Below are 21,200 nucleotides of genomic sequence, written 5' to 3'. Positions count from 1 at the left end.
GAAATCCCAGGAGATGTATTTGTTGTGTGGCACTCTTGGACCGAGAAAGCGAAAGATTTTGTGAAGCTGAAGCCTCAACTCCCACGATTCCACAGTGTTGATCCAGGGCAGGTAAAGTGGTGCTAAGCCGCATTAATTCTACAATGCAGATGCTGCCCAAGGCCAATGTTAGAATACTGTGCCGTTTCCCGAATTCCCCAGAACCTTTCACAGTTTAATAAAAGCAACTCTGCAAGTCTGTCTAGGGAACAGAAGCTTGTTAATTAGTTTTCGGTGGTTTCGATTTGTTGCAGTGGCTAAAAATGCATAAACAGGATTATTTTTGTGTGTTGTCGAAGTCTTTCATGGCCGGAATCACTGGGTTGCTGCGAGTTTTCAGGGTTGTATGGCCATGTTCCAGAAGCATTATCTCCTGACGTTTCACCCACATCTATGCAGGCATCCTCAGAGGTTGTGAAGTATATTGGAAACTAGTCAAGTGGGGTTTACATATCTGTGGAAGGTCCGGGGTGGGAGAAAGAACTCTTGTCTGTCGGAGGCAAGTGTGAATGTTACAGTTAATCACCTTGATTGGCATTGAAAAGCCGTGCAGCTTCAAGGCCTGGCTGATTACTGCCTGGGGGGAATCCTTTGTTGGGAGGTGTTAGCTGGCTCTGATTGTTTCTTGTCTGGAATTCGACTGCTTTCAGAGGTGTTCGTTATTTATTGTCCTGATTTTAGAGGTTTTTAACACTGGTAGCCAGATTTTGTCCATTGTCATGGTTTCCCCCTTTCTGTTGAAAACGCACAGCAACCCAGTGATTCCGGTCACGAAAGCCTTGGACAACAGAATCATGTCTCCCTGACACAAGCGAAGAAGAGAGAGAAACACTTCTCTCTCTTCTTCGCTTGGAACTTGTTTCTTATCCAACCGATTGGGTCTATTGTGATCCGAAAGTTAGGAAGTCAGGATTGAAGAGCCCTGTGTAGGTGGGATGGGATTCAAAGCACCAACCCCCTTCGTGGTTTCTCTCTCCTTCCGTTGCCCTTTGGTCTGGACTCTAAACCGGCGGGAAGGGGCAACCAAAGCAAGCAAAGGCCGGAGGAGGAGGCCACCCCGAGCAGGTGCTGCTCTTAACAAAGGCCGAGGCGCCTTTGAAGGCCTTGCCTCCTTCCACCAACAGACATACAGACGGAGACCGGGCTCCCAGGGCGCTTTGAAGGCGCAGCAAAGGCTCTGCGAGGGGATCAGGCCCCCACGGATAGGCCAATCGGCCCAAAAGACCCAAATGGGGGCGGAGGGGATTCAAACCTTTCCCCCCTCCTCTTTCCTTCCTTCTCCCCATCCTCCTCTTTTCTCTCCCAACTACAAAGTGTGGATTCATTAACCCATCTTTTCTTCCCCTTTCCCTCCACATCCCCGACAGACGAAGGACTGGGACATTTGAATTGGGGCGGGGGGGGGGGGTTGAGCTGCTCGTCCAAGGGAGAGCTAATGTTTCAATCGCTGGCCCCCGGAGGACCACACAAAAAGCCACGGCTTCGTTGATGGGGCTATTATGTGGCCTTTGCAGCTAGCGGTGGACTTAACCAAACTGTTATCTATTGGGGAGGTAATGAAGCCCTTGGGGATGCAAGGCCCATGCCACACACTGTGCCTCACACGCCACAGGTCTCTTCCTTAGATCCTCTTCTTCTTTTTGAAAAAGATTGCTTCACTTTTAGGGAGCGAAGTGAGGTAGCCCTTGTTTGTACCTCTGGGATAGAGTTCTGATGGCACCTTTAAGGCCAGTCATTAGCTTGTGTTGGGCCTCCACCTCTGTGCCAAGCAAAATGTGCTCTTCTGTACGGTTTTGTTCCCTTCTCCTTAGACTTTTGTCTCCCTGACTCCAGTATTCTTAGTTCAGTTTGATTTTTGAAAAGTATTTCCAAAGGATTGGCTTCAGCCTTTTGATTAGAACAGAGAATATTAATAGATATTCAATGTGTTGTGGGAAGGCTTTCATGGCCCAAATCACTGGGTTGCTGGGCTGTATGGCCATGCTCCAGAAGAATTATCTCCTGACATTTAATAATAATAATAATAATAATAATAATAATAATAATAATAATAATAATAATAAACTTTATTTATATCCTGCCTCCATCTCCCAGAGGGACTCCAGGAGGTTCACAAAACACTCAAGGTGTGACATACAAAATACAACAAGTGCAAAACAAAACATAGGCAATAAACACATTTTGCCCACATCTATGGCAGGCATCCTCAGAGGTTGTGAGATCTGTTGGAAACTAAGCAAGTGGGGTTTATTTATCTGTGGAATGTTCAGGGTGGGAGAAAGCATTTTGCCTGCCCGAGGCAAGTGTGAATGTTGCAATTGGCCAGCTTGATTAGCAGTTAATAGCCTTGCAGCTTCAAAACCTGGCTGCTTCCTGTCTGGGGGAATCCTTTATTGGGAGGTGTTAACTGGCCCTGATTATTTCTTGTCTGGAATTCCCCTGTCTTCTGAATTTTGTTCTTTCACCTCCCAACAAAGGATTCCCTCAGGCAGGAAGCAGCCAGGTTTTGAAGCTGCAAGGCTGTTCAGTGCTAATCAAGCTGGCCCATTGCAATATTCACACTTGCCTCAGGCAGACAAGAGTTTTTTCTCCCACCCTGGACATTACACAGCTATATAAACCCCACTTGACTAGTTTTCAACAGACCTCACAACCTCTGAGGATGCCTGCCATATGTGGGTGAAACATCAGGAGAGAATGCTTCTGGAACATGGCCATACAGCCCGGAAAACTCACAGCAACCCAATATTATTTGTGCCTTGATTTGCAAATCACACTACGTAACACGACTTTTGTTCCTGGTTTATAAATTCCCAATTCCCTAATGTAGGACATCCTGCAGCACATTTTGCTATATATTTTAAATGAATATCTCAGAGTCTCAACCAATTCAACTAAGTTTCTGGAGCATAACAACCACTTTCAAAGTAAGTACCACACAATGAAACAGGAAGTAACACTTTTAACGCAGAAACAGGACATTTTTGAGATTGTGCTACATAGTGTTGTTGTTGTTGTTGTTGTTGTTATATTTATCTATACCCCTCTTTACTCTCTTAAGTGAGACGCAAAGCAGTTCACCACATTTAAAACATTACAATTTAATCCAAAATACCACTCTTCCCAGCTGCGTGAGGGCAAGCAAATATTGGCACCTGAGATAGTAACTACGGAGAAATGAGAGAACTAAGGCCTAAAATTAAAAATCCCCTCAGAAGTTCTTTCACGCCCCAAACCTTTAGCATTGCAGCAGCCCACAGCTTCATTTGAGCCTTTAGGAAAACAGTTTGGGCACCCAAAGAAAGGGGTCAGGCAAAATCACCCAGGAACTGGGAACACAGAAAATATAAGAGATCTAGGTGCGAACTCTTTTGAATATTTAACTACTCGGAAATTGTAAACATTTGGAGAGGGAATAAAATGTCCTTTGGAGGGAAAGCAGAATTCCTATTTGGGGAGGGGGCAGTGTCTCTTGAGGACACCAAAATCCGACAGTTAGTCCCAACCAAATAAAGGCATTTAATGGAGGATGGGAACTCTCTGCGTCAAGCCTTAGCATGTTCCATTAATTTAATAGGTTGGATTTAGTTGAGACCACCAAATGGATTTAGGCCTGGAGTTGTTGGTCAGTATAAAGTAGCCACCTTTGTTGTTGTTTTTGTTGTTGTTGTTGTTGTTATATTGTCCAGCTGTAGTATGCCCAGATATTTACAGGCTTCAGGCTGATTTCACTTTATGGTTTGTTCCTTTGGCATCTCTATGCCCTCACTGTGTGAGTAATTTTCCCTTTCTTTAGTGCCACTGTGGCGCATTTTTCTAGGCCGAACTCCATACTGATTTCAGTGCTGAAGATACTAACTGTGTTGGTCAGTGACTGGATTTCAGTTTTTGATTTTCCATAAAGCTTTAGATCATCCCGGTACAGCAAGTGGGAAAATGTTGGTGAATTTCTTGCTCTTTGGTAGGCCATGTTTGTTTTCTGTAGAATTACTGATAGTGGGATCATTGCAATGATGAACAACAGTGGTGACGCTGGAAAATTCCTCAGTTCCATAACTTTAGTTTTCCACAAATAGCATTATTATTATTATTATTATTATTATTATTATTATTATTATTATTATTTCACGCTGGGCTCCCCTCAAGGATGAGGTGGAGCATAACATGCCTAGATAAAAACATAAGGCCATTAAACACATATATTAAAAGGCATAGACTTAAGATTAAAGCATGTTAATATATTGTTGAAGGCTTTCATGGTCGGAATCACTGGGTTGTTGTGCATTTTCCGGGCCTTATGGTCATGTTAAATATCTCACAACCTCTGAGGATGCCTGCCATAGATGTGGGCGAAAAGTCAGGAGAGAATGCTTCTGGAACATGGCCATGTTAATATATTCGATTTGTGGTGTTTGTGACCCAACATGCAATTTGGTGAAAAAACAGCCTTGCTTGGAACTCTAGAATGTTTTCCCTCCTAGGAACCAATCTGAGTTTTTCTTCCCTACAGTAAACTGGAAATTCCGTAGAGGAAAAATATCCCCGGAGAGAGTTTTTATTTCCATTCCAGATGCCTCAGACCAGTAATGGAAGGATTCCCCTATTTCGGGTTCACTTGAGTTGGGTGGCCTTGGGGTGCATTACACTATAAAAGTAATGACATTACTTTAATTGCCCTGGCTCAATGCTATTTCTTCTGGGTTGCTGCGAGTTTTCCGGGCTGTATGGCCATGTTCCAGAAGAATTCTCTCCTGACTTTTCGCCTACATCTATGGCAGGCATCCCCAGAGGATGTGAGGCCTGTTGGAAACTAAGCAAGTGGGGTTTACTTACCTGTGAAATGTCCAGGCTGGGAGAAAGAACTCTTATCTGTTTGAGGCAGGTGTGAATTTTGCAATTGGCCACCTTGATTAGCACTGAAGAGCACTGAAGGTCTGGCTGATTCCTGCCTGGGGGAAATCCTTTGTTTGGAGGTGTTACCTGGCCCTGATTGTTTCCTGCCTGGAATTCCCATTTTCAGGGTGTTGTTCTTTATTTACTGTCCTGATTTTAGAGTTTTTTAAATACTAGTAGTCAGTTTTTCTTCATTTTCGTGGTTTCCTCCTTTCTGTTGAAATTGTTCACATGCTTGTGGATTTCAGGATAGAAGAGAGAAAACAGCAAAGCCTGTTTGGACATGCATAGGATTATAGAGAGGTGTCCCTCAGTCTATCTATCCACTACCCATCTAATAAATGAGACTTGTGTAGTCCAGGATGACTCCCAACAGCTTCCTTCATCTCCACCTCCAGCCCTAGACCTCCTCAATCCCTCCCTCCCAGCCATGGTAAGTCCTTATTGTAACCTCTGATTATTTTTATTATGCCACGAGGCTGGGGAGGGGAGGACATGGAGATCATGACCACCTGTCCCTCGCGGTTGGGTTTGTATTCCCAAATCTCCATCATCCTGTTTTCCTCGGAGGGGGCTTCCCAAGGGGAGGGTGAAGGAGGCCAAGGGACCTCGTAGCAAGAGCTTGGTGGCACCAGCCTTTCTAGACTTAGGTCTACTTTCTCAGATGAAGTGCCAATTTCTTTCTAGACTCTATGCTTCAAGGTCGCTTTGCATCTTATATATACATTTCCCTCTATCCTTGAAATATTAATTGTGGGTTTTAAAGCATTTATAGTGTTTAATTTATGTCGTTTTCTTCGTGGTAGCCAGCCACATTATGTACTGTTTAAGTTGGTTTTGTATATAACACTATGTAACTCGATTATTGTTCCTGGGTGAAAAATGTCATTTCCTAAATGATTCTATCATAAAAACATGGAAAACATTTTTTAAACTGCAAAAACGTTAGGTTTCTATGGCCATGTTCCAGAAGCATTCTCTCCCGTCGTTTCGCCCCATCTATGGCAGGCATCCTCAAAGGTTGAGAGCCAGATTTTGGTCGTTTTCATGGTTTCCTCCTTTCTGTTGAAACTGCCCAAATGTTTGTGGATTTCTATGACTTCTCTGTGTCAATTGCAACATTCACACTTGCCTCAAGCAAACAAGAGTTTTTTCTCCCAGACTGGATCCTGCCTAGTTTCCAGCTGACCTCACAACCTCTGAGGATGCCTGCCATAAATGTGGGCGAAACGTCAGGAGGGAATGCTTCTGGAACATAGCCATACAGCCCGGAAAACTCAGTGATTCCGGTTTTTGCGGGACATCACATTTTGCTATAGTTTACCAATAAGTAGCTCATAGAGCTTTAACCATTTCAACCTAGTTTGTGGCAGCCACAAAAACGAAGTTTCTGGAATATAAAAACTACTTTCAAAGTAAGTACCGTACAATTTAACAGGAAATAACACTTCCTAAACAGGAATAGAATTTTTTAAAAAATTGTTACATAGTGTAATTTTAACACAGCCTTGTCTTTGAATGTCATCATTGTGAAGTTTATTAGCTGCATAGTTATGCGAGGTCAGGATGGGGAAAGGAGGGTAAAAAGGCCCTGCTTGGTGGGATTCAACCCTGCACTACCCAAGTCTCAAGTCCTCAATGAGGAACAGTTCCTCATCAAATTAGAGCTTGGATCCATTATAAATCCACTTCAGAGAGGCGGCTTTAAACAGCTCAGCCAGACAGGTCCTGGGCCTCACAAAAGTACAAACCCCAGAATTTTGCAGGAGGCAGAAACCGGATTTAAAGTGGATTCATGCTCTAGTGTGATGAAGCAGCATGTATAGGTTTCCCTTCCCCCATGTGTCCCGTATAACTGTTGGGAATGTATCTATTTCCTCTCTCCTCTCTGTTTCTGCTCTCATTCTGATTAGTTGTGTAGAATGGATACTTTTCTATTGCAGACCTTTACTTTGACTTCTGCTTGTTACATCTTAGTATGCACTGTGCAGGGTATGTGCCTTGTGCTTTGAGATCTCTGTCTGCGTGTGTGTCAGAGAGATGTATTGATGGATTATTTATTTTTCCCTCTCTTGAAACCTTAGAAGAGATGGGTGTTAGAGCAGCTCACACCCAGTTCTTTACCTATTAAGAAATGCAGTTATTCTTTATTATTGTAAATAAACTTTTTGTGATTTTAAGTCTCATTCATGCTGTATTACTTTTTCACATGAGTTTTCCTATACCGCAGCACAAATCATGGTTTTACTCAGAACACAGACTAGACTTCATTCTTTCACTTGATTTTTTGGTTTAATAGGATTCTCCCAGTCAAACGTTGATGTGTCTCACCCTGCTGGGTCTAGGCGGATATATTGGGCAGTCCTATGGGATTTCTTTAAATGGGACCCCAGAAGAGTTTTAAAGGCGGGAGAACTGAAGGCGGCAGGATTATGTGTATTTGCATGTTGTTGGGGAATTTGAGCTGTTAGACTCAAAAATAACCCTCAGTTAGTGGAATTCCACAAAAATATAGGTGAGTACCAGCAGTAAAATCCATAAACAGCAGAACAGTGAAATAAAATAGTAAAATCACAGAAATAATAATGACAGCAACCATAACAGACCAACTGAAACAATTCACAATGCGACTGCCATGAAGAAAATACATAAATTAATGTATTTTAAGCCACTATACATGGCTTAAAAGCTACAATTAATACAATTAGGGGGACAGGACAAGAGGAAATGTGTAAAAGCCTAGTTTAAAATAAATATAAAAATGCTTCCCTAGTTGGTAATTTCTCTGGGGGTTCAAGTGAGGAATTACATACTAAACTCCCCTTCAAGATCCATGCAATTAGAACTTACTGTTTTGAAAATAATTCCTTTCCACCCCTCCTTAGTACACATTATTCTGGTGGTTCCTATCTCAAACTGAGAAACCCTCCAGTTTCGAAAGCAATTTGTTAACGAGGAAAAATAACTTAGAATAAAGGCTGGATTTGTGAGGTTTTGCTTCTTCATGGTAATTATTATTATCCTAACTGTGAATGGCAGGGGGTTGGACTGGATGCCTCTTACAGCCTGTCCCAACTCTATGGCGCTATGATCTCTCCCAAAAACAAGGCATTTGCAAAACCAATTAAAATCGTAGTGGTTATTACTATTATTACGATTATTAGTGGTGATCCTGGCTTTCTTCTGGATTCATTTGCCCTTGAGTGTAGTCTTTTTCCCCCTGATTTCAGTCAGATAAAAACCAAAACCTAAATCCATCTGGTAGTCCTGCCTAGAAGTGGGCCCTAGAATCAATTACCAAAAAAGTCGTCAGCACTTATGCAATACCAATCATTCAATGGTTCTACTTTTAGTTGAGTTGTTCTTTTTGTTCTTGCTGTGTGCCTTCAAGCCAAGTTCCCCATTTATCGCAACCCTAAGCAAACCTGTCATGAGGTTTGCTTGGCAAACTTTATCCAGAAGCTCGTTGCCTTTGTTTTCTTCTGAGACTGAGGCCCCTTCTACACTAAAAAGAAAATGAGTTCCCTTAGAACTAGAAAGACCAGTATCCACCGATTGCAGTGATGCAAAAGTATTTAAACACATAGAAGTTCGATGCATACATAGGAACACAAATGATGCCAGTAAATCATAGGATTGTTACCTTCACATTAAAAAGAAAGAATTTGTTCTTTTCTGAAAAGATGAAAAATTCCTCTTCATGTGTATATTAAAAGTTCGTGAGTCTTTGCTACAGATTATTAAACTCCAAATCTTTGCACAGTAAATGTTCTGATTTCTTTACTACACAAGAGGAAACTCCAGCGTTCACCCACAACCAGTTAGGATCTACTTTTCAGAAATACTATACAGAAAAAGGGCACTGTTAATAGACCATATGTCTCAAGTGTTGAACCTTTTGATAAGTTAGTAAGTAGTGTGTGTGTATATATATATATTTACAATGTTGATGTTTCTAGATGACAAATTGTATGATTGTATTAATAACATTTACAGACCCAACTACCTGATGAAGACTTCTGTGAGTCTAAACCGGTTGTGAGCGAATTTTGGAGTCTACTCTTGCTAGTAAAGAAACCAGAACATTTACTGTGCAAGGATATAGTCTACTCATCTCTAGTAAACACTCAAGAACTTTTGCTATACACTTGAAGAAGAATTTTTCATCTTTTGAGAAAAGAACAAATTATTTCTTTTTAATGTGAATGTAACAATCTTATGTTTTACTGACATCATTTGAGTTTGTATGTATGCCTCGAACCTCTGTGTTTAAATACTTTTGCCCCTTCTACACTGTTATATAATCCACACTGTCTGCTTTGAACTTGATTATATGAGTCTACACTGCCATATAATCCAGTTCAAAGCAGATAATCTGGATTTTATGTGGCAATGCAGAAGGGGCCTGAGAGAATGTGATTTGCCCGAGGTCAGAGGGGGAAGTCTAGTTGAGACTCGGCTAAAATGGAAGCACCGACCGCTGATTTCGGGGGTGAACCTACACTGTAGAATTAATGCATTTGGACGCCAACTTTCCTGGCTCGATGCTATGGAACCATGAGTTTTATGAGGCACAAACTATTTGGCAGAGAAGGCTACAGACTTTATAAAACTATACCTGATCCCAGGATTCCATCGCACTGAGCCAGGGCAGTTAAAGTGCTGTGGAATAGCATTAATTCTCCAGTGTAGATACACCCTTGGAAACAGATACTGGAGCCCGGCTGGAAGACGGGAATAAACAAGCACCAAACTCAGCAGGAGTCTGCTCGTCACCAAGGACCATGGAGACTGAGGCTTGATCTACACGGCCATATAATTCAATTTGAATGAGGTCAGCGTAGAGTAGATCCATATAATACAGTTCAAGGCATTTCCTATGGCAATATAGAGCCAACCTGAGGCTCGGTTGGGGAGGCAGAGAGGGATGAGCCAGCCACAGGGCTTGGAAAGGCGTTATTTATCTATATTGCTTTCAGCTGCACTCGTGTTGACAGCCACCGCGTCTGCACCTCCTCCGCAACTTCCTCTCGCTCTTCTTCTGCTCATCGGTTCCTTTGGGATTCAGAGCTCTCCTTTAGACCTTCAGAGCCTCATCTCCTCCCGAGGAAACTCAGCAGAGGCACCAAGACAAACCGCGTCTCTCTTCGGCTGCCATTCTTCCGATCCTCCTTTCAGAGTCTTGGGAAGGAGAGAGTCGAAGCCGGCGCTTGAAGCGGGTCCATAGCGAAAGAGAGAGAAAGAGGGGCTTCCATGGGAGAAAACAGCACTCTGCTTGCGGAAGAAAAAGGAAAGGAAAGGGTAAGCCGCGGCTCGCACGCAAAGGTCGGTGGCGGAGGGATCTTTCCCTTTGGGCTCTTTGGAGAAGAGATGAGGACTAGTGTTGTCGAAGGCTTTCACTGTTGTCGAATCACTGGGTTGCTGTAAGTTTTCAGGGCTGTATGGCTATGTTCCAGAAGCATTCCCTCCTGACGTTTCGCCCACATCTATGGCAGGCATCCTCAGAGGTTGTGAGGTCTGTTGGAAACTAGGCAAGTGGGGTTTATATATCTGTGGAATGTCCAAGGTGGGATAAATTATTGTCTGTATGAGGCAAGTGTTAATTTTGCAATTGGCCAGCTTGATTGGCAATGAATGGCCTTGCAGCTTCAAGGCCTGGTTGCTTCCTGCCTGGGGGAATCCTTTGTTGCGAGGTATTCGCTGGCCCTGATTGTCTGGAATTCCCCCGTCTTCTGAGTGTTGTTCTTTATTTACTGTTCTGCTTTTAGAGATTTTTTAATACTGAGAGTCACAGTTTGCCAGGGGAATCTTTGTTGGGAGGTGTTAGCTGGCCCTGATTGTTTCCTGTCTGGAATTCCTCCGTTTTCAGAGTCCCGGTTTTAAGGGTTTTTTTTTAGTATATTGGTAGCCAGATTGTGTTCATTTTCATGGTTTCCTCCTTTCTGTTGAAATTGTCCCCATGCTTGTGTATTTCAATGGCTTCTTTGTGTAGTCTGACATGGTGGTTGTTAGAGTGAAAATGAACAAAATCTGGTTACCAGCATTAAAGCAGCCAGGTGTTGAAGCTGCAAGGACATTCGATGCTAATCAAGCTGGCCAATTGCAACATTCACGTTTGCCTCAAACAGACAAGAGTTCTTTCTCCCATCCTGGACATTCCACAGATATATAAATCCCACTTGCCTAGTTTCCAACATACCTCAACAACCTTGAGGATGCCTGCCATAGATGTGGGCGAAACGTCGGGAGAGAATGCTTCTGGAAGATGGCCGTACATGCCGGAAAACTCATAACCCAGATGATGGCTTCTTCTTTGCAATTGTCTTTTCTCTCCCTCCATCCTCATTCATTTCCTATATTCATTCCTTTGCATTTCTCCCCAAAGCTAAGATTCTCGAGGGAAGAGTTTGGACTGATACAGCAGAAGTGTCGCCTCTTTGCTAACCCACCTCCCTTCCCTTTCTGATGAGATCCTTTGAGTGCTCTACTCTGCAAAATAAGTGCAGTTTGACACCATTTCAACTGCTCTGGTTCAATGCTATGGGATCCCAAGTGTGGTAGTTTGGTGGGGCACTAACACTATTGGAAAGAGAAGACTAAAGCCAGTTTGACTCTTTGGTAAAGTCGTCTGGGAGCTGAAGTCCAAAACAATCGGAAAACTAGACTTTGGGAATCACTGTTCTATAGCATTCAGCCCTGGCAGTTAATGTGATGTCGAACTGCATTGCACTCGCTATTGTTGCGTGCCTGCAAGTGTTTCCGATTTATAGAACCCATGGGTTGCACTACACTGTAGAATCAATACAGTTTTTGATATCCATTGTAACGGTCATGGCTCATTGCTCTGCTATCATGGGAGTTGGAGTTTTCAAGTCGTCCCTGTCCAAGAGTGTTGATGCCTCTCCGAACTATAATTCTCGTGATTCTATAGCACTGAGCCAGGGCTGTTAAAGAAGCGTCAAACTGCATTAATTCTACAGTGCGTAATTTTTGTCTCGCCCTATCCCCCCAAGGAGGCTCAGGGCGGTTCACAACATAAAAGGCAAACATTCAATGCCACAAAATACCACAATAAGACATTGGCATCTCCATATGCCTGGGTACATAGGTGAAGGTTTTGATTTGCTTCCTAAAGGAGGACAACGATGGGGCCTTTCTATTTCAAGGGGAGCCTTTGATAAACGAACATGAAATCCCCTGATTGCTGGAGCCAAGGCCTGTCTAATCCCACTTCTTGTGGAGACACAAAGAGGTCACTTCCCTTTGCTGAAACACCCTCAGCATTCAGTGTTGCAATGTATAAAACCCATTGCCTTTCCACACTGCTGTCAGAGACTTGGCTAGTGGAAAGAATCCCTTTGGCTGCTCCCAAGATCTGGAAATCCCTGCCAAAGGCAGTTGTTTTGTTGTTGTCCATGCCTTTAACAGTTAGGGTTTTAATAGGGTTTGGTTGGTTGATTCTTGTTGTATGCCTTCAAGTCATTTTCAGCTTTGGGATTTTTTTCCCCTCAGAGGAAGTTTGCCATTGCCTTCCACTGAGGCTGAGAGAATGAGTGTTGCTCAAGGTCTCTCAATGGGTTTCCATGGCTGAGTCCTGCTCTCTCAAAATCCTAGGGTGCATCTACCTTGTAAAATTAATGCAGTTTGACCCCACTTTAACTGCCCTGGTTCAGTTTTATGGAACCCTGGAATCTTCTGCCTTCACTGTCAAATGATATCAAAGTGCATCAGTTTTTCAGTGTAGATGCACCCCATGCCTTTTGTTACTGTGGATCATTTGCTGTAAACAGGATTTTTTTTCTCTCCAACCCAAATGAGGGCCCTTCCAGACAATCCCTATATCCCAGGATCTGATCCCAGGCTTTCTGTTTTAAACTGGATTATATGAGTCCGCACTGCCAGATAATCTGGGATAAACAGAAAACTTGGGATCAGATCCTGGGATATAGGACCTGTCTGGAAGGGCCTTGTATGTGTGTTTCTACCCCTATAACTGCATTATAGGAGTCTACCTGACCATATACTGCATTAAAGTTTCAAATGGCAGTGTAGATAGGGCCATACTCTTGGGGAGGAAAGGACCCTGGGACTGTTGTTGTCTTTTAAGTTAAGGCAGTAAAAAGAAAGGGAGTTAAACTGAGGTAAAGTTATTGCCCAGAAAACACTGACTTTTTGGGCTGGAAAAGAGGCCCTGCTGATTTCAGTAGGATTGAGAGAGATAGCAGGTATCTACACAGGCGAATTAATGCAGTTTCATAGCACTTTAACTACTATGACTGAATGCTATGGAATCACAGGAGTAATAGTTTTTATATGATGTTTAGCCTTCTCTGTCAAAAACTGTTGGAAATAGCAACCTCCCAAACCTCTCACTGTTTATTTGTTTATGTATATATTTGCTTACCTGTATTCTATGTGTATGTTGATTTGCCAGTTTGACTGTACCTCTTTGGTATGGGAGGTGCTATAGACATGTGATTGTACTGAGCATGTTCAGACTCAGGACTCCATTTTGTATTCATCTTTTTGCATCAGACCTCAGTGGAAGTGGATACATGTATGTTGCTGTTTGGACTTCAATATAGAAGTACTCTTGTGAATTTCAGTGAGTACAAGTATACTTAAAGACTATGAACTATTGATTAATAATGATACCCTGTGCACTCAACACAGAGAAGCTACATCTTATCTGTAACTAAACTTCAATAAGAAATATGCCTATATGGTGAATTAATACAATATATTTATGTGTAAACAAGATATGTTATTTTAAAAGAAAATGTTTTTTTTTTAATCTCTGAGTGCATATTTTGAACTAAGAGGTTTCAAGGGAGTGTATATGTTTTGGGCAATTGCAGCTGCAACTTCACCTTTAAAGAAATAACCATCCTCTGCTAGCCAAATATATTTTTGTAGTGGCATGTCTTTTTCCTTGGCAGTTCAGAGACATGGTTCTTCAGTTTAACAGCTCAGTTACCTGTGTGCCATTACATGAAAGCTTGTGACTATCACTTCTTCAAAGAGTTGACATCTAATAAGATCATGCTTTCTTTGACTAGTGGTTTTCAAAAGGTGGTCCTCACATGTTCATGGGGATTCACATTTTCCAAATGGATATGACATCATGTTTTCCTTTTCAACAAGGGTATGATTGCCATTTATTTCCAAAAGGATATGTGCCCAGAGACTGGGTGCTGTTATTTTCCCATAGAGACTGGTGGTGTCTCAACCTAACTACAACTCCCAGGATTCCTTCGCATTGAGCCCTAGCAGTTAAAGTGTTGTCGAACTGTATCAATGCTACAGTGTAGATGCACCCAGAGAGGGAGTGCGTGTGCGGCCATAGCCTATAGAAACATTATTAAATTGCTTAAAGTATTATCTTTAAGACTACTTGGAAATTATTGTATCTATATTGAATATGCAATCCATCATGTAATGTGCAATGGAGACAGCAGCGCCATGTAGTGGTTTAAGTATTGAACTAGGACTTCAGAGAGCAGGGTCGATTCCCAGATCAGATTGGCCATGGAAACCTTCTAGATGACCTTGGGTATGTCACACTCTCTCAGCCTCAGAAGAAGGCAAAAAGCATCTCTTTTGAATAAATCTTGAACAAAAATAATTCCTTAGGGTCGCTATAGATTGAAAATCATTTGAAGGCGCATAAAAACAACAAAATATTATATACATAGTCCCCATTAGAGCAGATCCATAGAATTTATATCAGTATTGATTCATCATTCCGGAACAGAGTCAATAACTAGGTCAATAGTGTTGTAGATATAGATGCACACACAAATGTTATTTGTCATTATCAAAACATGCTCTAATTGTTTTGTGCCACTTATGGAGACTCCTGTCATAGATTATGTGGGTTAGTGTAGGCAAGATTTGTTCAGAGAGGATTTATCATGATACAATGGTGCTACTTAAGTTGAGCTGTTGCTCTTTGCTTTCAGGTTTCCTATTTCTAGCAACCCTAAACCTACCTATCAGGATGTTTGCTTGGCAAGATTTCTTTAGGGGGGGTTGCCTTTGCCGTACTCTGAGGCTGAGAAAGTGTAACATCCTCAAGGCCATCCAGTGGGTTTCCATGGTTGGGCAGGGATTCAATCTCTGGTCTAATGCTCAGACCACCACAACCACATTGAGCCAGTGCATTTAAAGTTATATCAAACTGCACTGATTTGTATTTCAGCTGATGAGTACGTTTCAAAAACGGACTCCCTGTGTAACAAATGCCTTACCTGCCAGTTCAAGAAAGTTATGATCCTTAACCACGTTCCTACCCAAACGCATAAAGGCTCGACTGAAGCCTTCGAGAAAACACGACCCATTGGAAACGTTGGAAACGTCTCCATATTTATTCAGAAGAGTAGAATGGAGCTCATGTCAACCTAAGCAATTATAGGATTTGCTGGACATGTTCCAGAAGCATTCTCTCCTGACGTTTCACCCACATCTATGGCAGGCATTATCAGAGGTTGTGAGGTCTGTTGGAAACTAGGTTATATATCTGTGGAAAGACAGGGTGGGAGAAAGAACTCTTGTCCATTGGAGACAAGTGTGCATGTTGCAATAAATCACCTTGACTAGCACTGAAAAGACTTGCAGCTTCAAAGCCTGGTTGCTTCCTTCCTGGGGGAATCCTTTGTTGGGAGGTGTTAGCTGGCCCTGATTGTTTTCTGCCTGGAATTCCCCCTGTTTTCTGAGTGTTGTCCTTTATTTATTGTCCCGATTTTAGAGTTTTTAAAAAAATACTGGTAGACAGATTTTGTTCATTTTCACGTTTCCTCCTTTTTGTTGAATACATTCCCAAAAGTGTGCAAGTGACAGGGCAGGCTTGAAAATCTTTCAGTTTGGCTCGCTCCTGCCCCCTAGATATTCTTAACTCCCAACTGACGTTTACTTTATCTCTGAGTGATCAGTGTTGGGCTACTAAATTATATGTTTAAAATGTTTAAAAACTCATAAAACAATCGGGAATCAAATCAATAGAGTCGTACATAGAATTGCGGTGTAAGCCCTGTACAGCCTTTCCTAGAAGTCCCTCTAAGCACAGAGGAGAGTTAATGTTCTGCCTAAACATATATGAGATTAAGACCTCGGAAATACCTCACTTTATTACCCGATTCGTAGTGTAAACCGACACTTACCTTTTACAAGTGAAAAATTATTGACTTAACCAGGAATTATTCGCAGGTGTTCTTTGTATATATAGGACTGTAGTTTTAACTGGCATGTAGTCACTGGCTTCCTTTGCCAGAGTTTAATTTCTCCAAGTTGCTTCTGGTGTGAGAGAATTGGCGTCTGCATCGGATGTTTTACCATCCTGTGGGAGGCTTCTCTCATGTCCCTACTTGGGAAGCTGGAGCGGACAGAGGGGAGCTCCCCCCACTCCCTAAGGATTCCAACCTCCGACTTTTCAGTCAGAAGTCCTGCCGGCATAAGGGTTTAACCGATTGCACCACCGGGGGCTCCTGATAATGATGATTATGTAAATTTCATTTCTTAATTACAAGGCACATAATTATATCGAATAACTGAATCTGGCTTTATTGTTTTTGTGACACCCCCCCCCCCCCTAGAAAAGGAGGTATCCCTTTACTTCGAAGTCTGATATCTGAAGCCGGGAGAAGAAAATCCCTAATGTTTTCCTTGTAGATCAATCCACAATTTCAGTCAAATCTGAAAAGTACTTGTACAGGTTTAAATGGAAATATTACACTTTGATTTCCGATTTCTTGAAAAGGTAAGTAAAAAAAAACAACCTTCATAGATGAATAAACAACACTCGTTCAATGTGTTGTCGAAAGTTTTGATGGCCCAAATCACTGGGTTGCTGTGAGTTTTCCGGGCTGTATGGCCATGTTCCAGAAGCATTCCCTTCTGACGTTTCACCCACATCTATGGCAGGCATCATCAGAGGTTGTGAGGTTTGTTGGAAACTAGGCAAGCGGGTTTATATATCTGTGGAAAGTCCAGGGTGGGAGAAAGAACTCTTGTCTGTTTGAGGCAAGTGTAAATGTTGCAATTAATCACTTTGATTAGCCTTGCAGCTTCAAAGCTTGGCTGCTTCCAGCAGTATTAAACAACTCTAAAATCAGGACAATAAATAAAGAGCAACACAACAACAACAACAAAAACCAATGTTAACTTCTTAATGAGAAGTTCTGGCTGAACGATGCCTTTTGAGTATTAGGTTCTCTCTTCTTCCACCTATTATTATGATTGTCTTTATTTATGCCCTGCCTTTTCCCCTGTGGGGGCTAACACTCCACACTAAACACGTCTAAAAGGTGCAATGCAAAAGTTAAAAGGCAATTAAACAGTAACAGTGGGGTAAAAACAATATCAAAATACACTAAATAGATTAAAATGGCCTTTAAACTCATATTCCCCCAATCCCACCCACAGCACCCCTGGAATTCAAAACCACTGCACCCTTTGAACTGATCTTCCACACCTCTTTCTTGAAAAGCCTGTCTGAATAAAAAGGTTTTATACCTAGAAAAAGATTGGTCTGGTTCTTACATAATTGTTAGGCACGGTTGCAACGCTGCTTCTAAAACCAAACCGACCTTATTATACATAGGATGAAGAAAGGGGGAACTAGTGCCTATGGGCCTGGATATGGGTATTTATTTATGCCTTCAAGTTGGCGACCCCATTAATGTATAGGGTTTTTTAAAGGCAGGAATATTCAGGGCCCTTCCAGACAGGCCCTATATCTCAGGATCTGATCCCAGATTTTCTGCTGGGATCTCCACTGCCGGATAATCTAGGATAAACAGAAAACCTGGGATCAGATCCTGGGATATAGGGCCTGTCTGGAAGGGCTTCCTTTTGTGCAATAGTGTCACTTTAGTTGTTTTGGCTTATGGGGTGAGTTAAGGTTTGATTTGCTCTCAAACCTACTTTTTCTTGCCAGTCCTGAGACTTACACACGAGTAGACATGTGAAGGATTTTTTTGTCTTCTTGCCCCATGGAAACTGATAAACTCATTCCCCAGCCTTCTCACAACTCTCGTACTCATTTAATGGACGATACACACCATTTCCAGCCTAATGGTATGATGCTTTGTCTTTTGTAGGTCCAGAGTTTAGAGCCGATAAAACTTGGGAGCAAACTATTTGTCCAGCATTCTTGGCCAGTCCACCGCCTCCTTCCAGAAGCTGGAAAAGTTTTTTTGGCGCGAAGACTCTCAGAATCGCCTGTTAGAACATTCTTGGAGAAACGTTTCCAAGCTCTGCTTCTTCGCGGAAAACCTTCCCAAATCACCAAAAACTCGTTTGTCTGGATACCCCGTTTATTTCCAATCCATCAACACTTCTGATTTTATTTGGTTCCTGATTTCATCTCAATCCAATACTATGCCTTCATATGGGGTAGAGATGGGGATGATTCCCTGCCGTTCAGGCTTCCAATACACTCCAGATTCCAGCCAGAATTTAAAAGTGATCTATACTGCAGAACAGTGGTTCTCAACCTGTGGGTCCCAGGTGTTTTGGCCTACAACTCCCAGAAAGTTTACCAGCTGTTCGAATTTCGGAGAGTTGAAGGCCAAGACATCTGGGGACCCACAGGTTGAGAACCACTGCTGTAGAATGAATGCTCCTCCACACCAATCGAATTGCAATAGCATGGTGCTGTGGAATCATCTGTCTCTAGCCTTCCCTGCCAAAGGGTAGCCAGACTAGCACTTCAAGGGTCCCAGAGAACTGAGGCATTGTAGTTAAAGTCGTGTCAAAGTGCATTAATTCTACAGTATAGAATTAAGATTCTCAACCAAATTTAGGAATGGGTTCAGCACCTTGTCTTGGAAATAGCAACCTCCCAAGCCTTTCACTATTTGTTTGTTGTTATATATATTTGCTAACCTGTATTCTATGTGTATGTTGATTTGCCAGTTTGACTGTATCTCTTTGGTGTGGGAGGGGTTATAGACATGTGTACTGAACATGTTCAGACTCAGGATTCCATTTTGTATTCAGTTTTGCATCAGACCCCAGTGGAGGTGTATGCATGTATGTGTTTGATCCTCTTTGATGTTTGCATCAGACCTCAGTGGAGGTGGATGCATGTTGCTGTTAGGATTTCAATAGACAGGTATGCTTATAGACTTTAGTGAGTACAACAATACTTAAAAACTATGGACTATTGATTAAGAATGATACCCTGTGTACTCAACACAGAGAGCAGCTACAGCATATCCATAACCGAACTTTGATAAGAAATGTGTCTGCATGGTGAATTAATACAAGATGTTTATGAGTAAACAAGATACGTTATTTTTCAAAGAAGAATTTGTTTTTATCATAAACTAAGAGGTTTCAAGGGAGTGGATATTTTTGGCAACAGTAATCATAATTTGCAACTGCAACTTCAGCTTCAAAGAAACAACCATCCTCTGCTAACCAAATATATTTTTGTAGTGGCATGTCTTTGCCTTGGCAGTTGAAAGAGCGATTCTTCAGTTTAATAGCTGAGTTACCTGTGTGCCATTACATGAATGCTTATGAATATCACTTGTTGAAAGAGTTGACTTCTAAACACGATGCTTTTGACTAGTAGTTTTCAAAAGGTGATCTTCACATGGAGATTTACATTTGCCAAACTGTTAGGACATCACTTTTCCTTTTCAATAAGTTTATGATTGCCATTTATTTCCAAAGGGATATGTGTCCAGAGAATGGGTGCAGTTATTTCCAATAAGAGAGGATCCACTACCCTTCTGTCAAGGGAAGCCAGCAGCTCGTAGCTGAAAGAAATCACCACATTTGCTCTTTTAAAAGTGTATGCCTGCCTGGAAATTGGCCTTAAATTTGCTGTTACCCAGCAGCTAGGCGTGCGTAAAGGCCCAGGATTGTGATAAATGTGTGTATGCACCAACAACAACCCTATGGACTTCCACTGGAATGCCCTGCAAGAAGTCCTGCCAAAATTTTAAAACTTGACACTCATCTCCTCTGCGCTCCAGGTCGGTATTGAGAGAAAGTAAGACGTTCTCATATTTTGAAACAAGGAGAGAGGCGGGAGGAGACTTCGTGCAGCCTTAAGGAGCTCACACAAATCCCTCGCCAAGCGAGATCTGGATCTTTGGGTTGAGAAATCGCCTTCCTTCTATGGAAATAGTTGACAAGAACCCGGAGGATTAGTCGCATTCCACTCCGGATCACCCCCCCCCCCCCCAATACACACACATTTCCCCCCCTGGCAAGATGTGGAAACGACTGATCCCTTCCCAAGGCTAGAAACAAGGCCCAGGGAAAGTGATCTAACAGGGATTTGGGTTGTTTGGCTTTCTGGCCTGGGAGTCCCGCATGAGCTGCTTGGGCCAGAAAGCTGATGGGGGCATTTGACAGGCAGTTCTCTCCCCCCCCCCCCCCCCAGCTCCTTCACAAGACATTTTTACGGTGAAATCTTTTGCTTTTCTGTGCCCCTCTTTGCCATCTTCTTTGCAGTCTGCTATGGGGAAGGTGGGTTTGCGAATTTAAAAATTGGCAGAACAGAACGGGGAGGAAAAAGTTGGAGACTGAAGGCAAAACCAACTGTAACCCAGCCTCCCTCTCTCTATGTGTCCTCTCTCTCTTTACTTCTCTCTCTGTGATATCTTTACTTGAAAGGATTCCAGAAGGGCTTATAAACAAGAAATGGAAACAAGATCATCTTGTGACCATCGAAAATGCAAGATACAAAAGGAATAGTGGCGGGAAGAGGGAAGAGTCTACCTGTCCACCACTTATTTTAAAAGATGACATTCATACCGATTAAGCTTGAGACAAGTATTCTTCCCCAATGGGACAGACGGAAACCTATACTTGTAGACTACTCACAGGACAGGACCGTGGAACCTGTTACTCGGAGATTATGGGGCCATCATGGACCATTCCTGTTAAGTTTTAATTGCCAGCAATGTGTGTATTTTCTAACCTATTTAGACAGTCAATTATGATACCCTCAGTTCTGATTAGTTTTGGGTTTTGCTTTTATTCCTATTGTTGTAAATGGGTGGTTGTGAGTTTTCTGGGCTGTATGGCCATGTTCCAGGAGCATTCTTTCCTGATGTTTCACCCACCTTTATAACAGGCATCCTCAAGGTCTGTTGCTGTGTACCCTGACATGGTGGTTGTTAAGAGTGGTCCAGCATTTCTGTGTTCTCCAATAGTCTGCTGTGTCCGGGTTGGTTCATCAAGTGCTCTGCTATGGATGACTTCTCTGGTTGGGTTAGTCTGCAATGCCTTTCATGTTCCTACCATGTCAG

General features: G+C 42.4%; 1 long non-coding RNA gene across 3 annotated transcripts; it reads left to right on the top strand.

Annotated features, from left to right (window-relative positions):
- The first annotated feature begins 1,436 nt into the window (after positions 1-1,436).
- On the top strand, positions 1,437-20,899 carry LOC107982362 (uncharacterized). Of its 3 annotated transcripts, XR_010003565.1 has the most exons (4): positions 1,437-5,365; positions 9,912-10,233; positions 13,468-13,537; positions 16,524-20,899. It is a non-coding gene; the product is annotated as an uncharacterized LOC107982362 (long non-coding RNA). The 3 variants fall into 3 exon arrangements; XR_010003564.1 differs by lacking the exon at positions 1,437-5,365 and having other exon boundaries at positions 9,142-10,233; XR_010003563.1 differs by lacking the exons at positions 1,437-5,365; positions 9,912-10,233 and having other exon boundaries at positions 10,243-13,537.
- Positions 20,900-21,200: the final 301 nt, after the last annotated feature.

This window comes from Anolis carolinensis, chromosome 2 (genome assembly GCF_035594765.1).
Source record: "Anolis carolinensis isolate JA03-04 chromosome 2, rAnoCar3.1.pri, whole genome shotgun sequence".
NCBI classification, from domain to species: domain Eukaryota; kingdom Metazoa; phylum Chordata; class Lepidosauria; order Squamata; family Dactyloidae; genus Anolis; species Anolis carolinensis.
The sequence above is the reverse complement of the archived record's forward strand: the minus strand, read 5'-3'. Positions and strand labels throughout refer to the sequence as shown.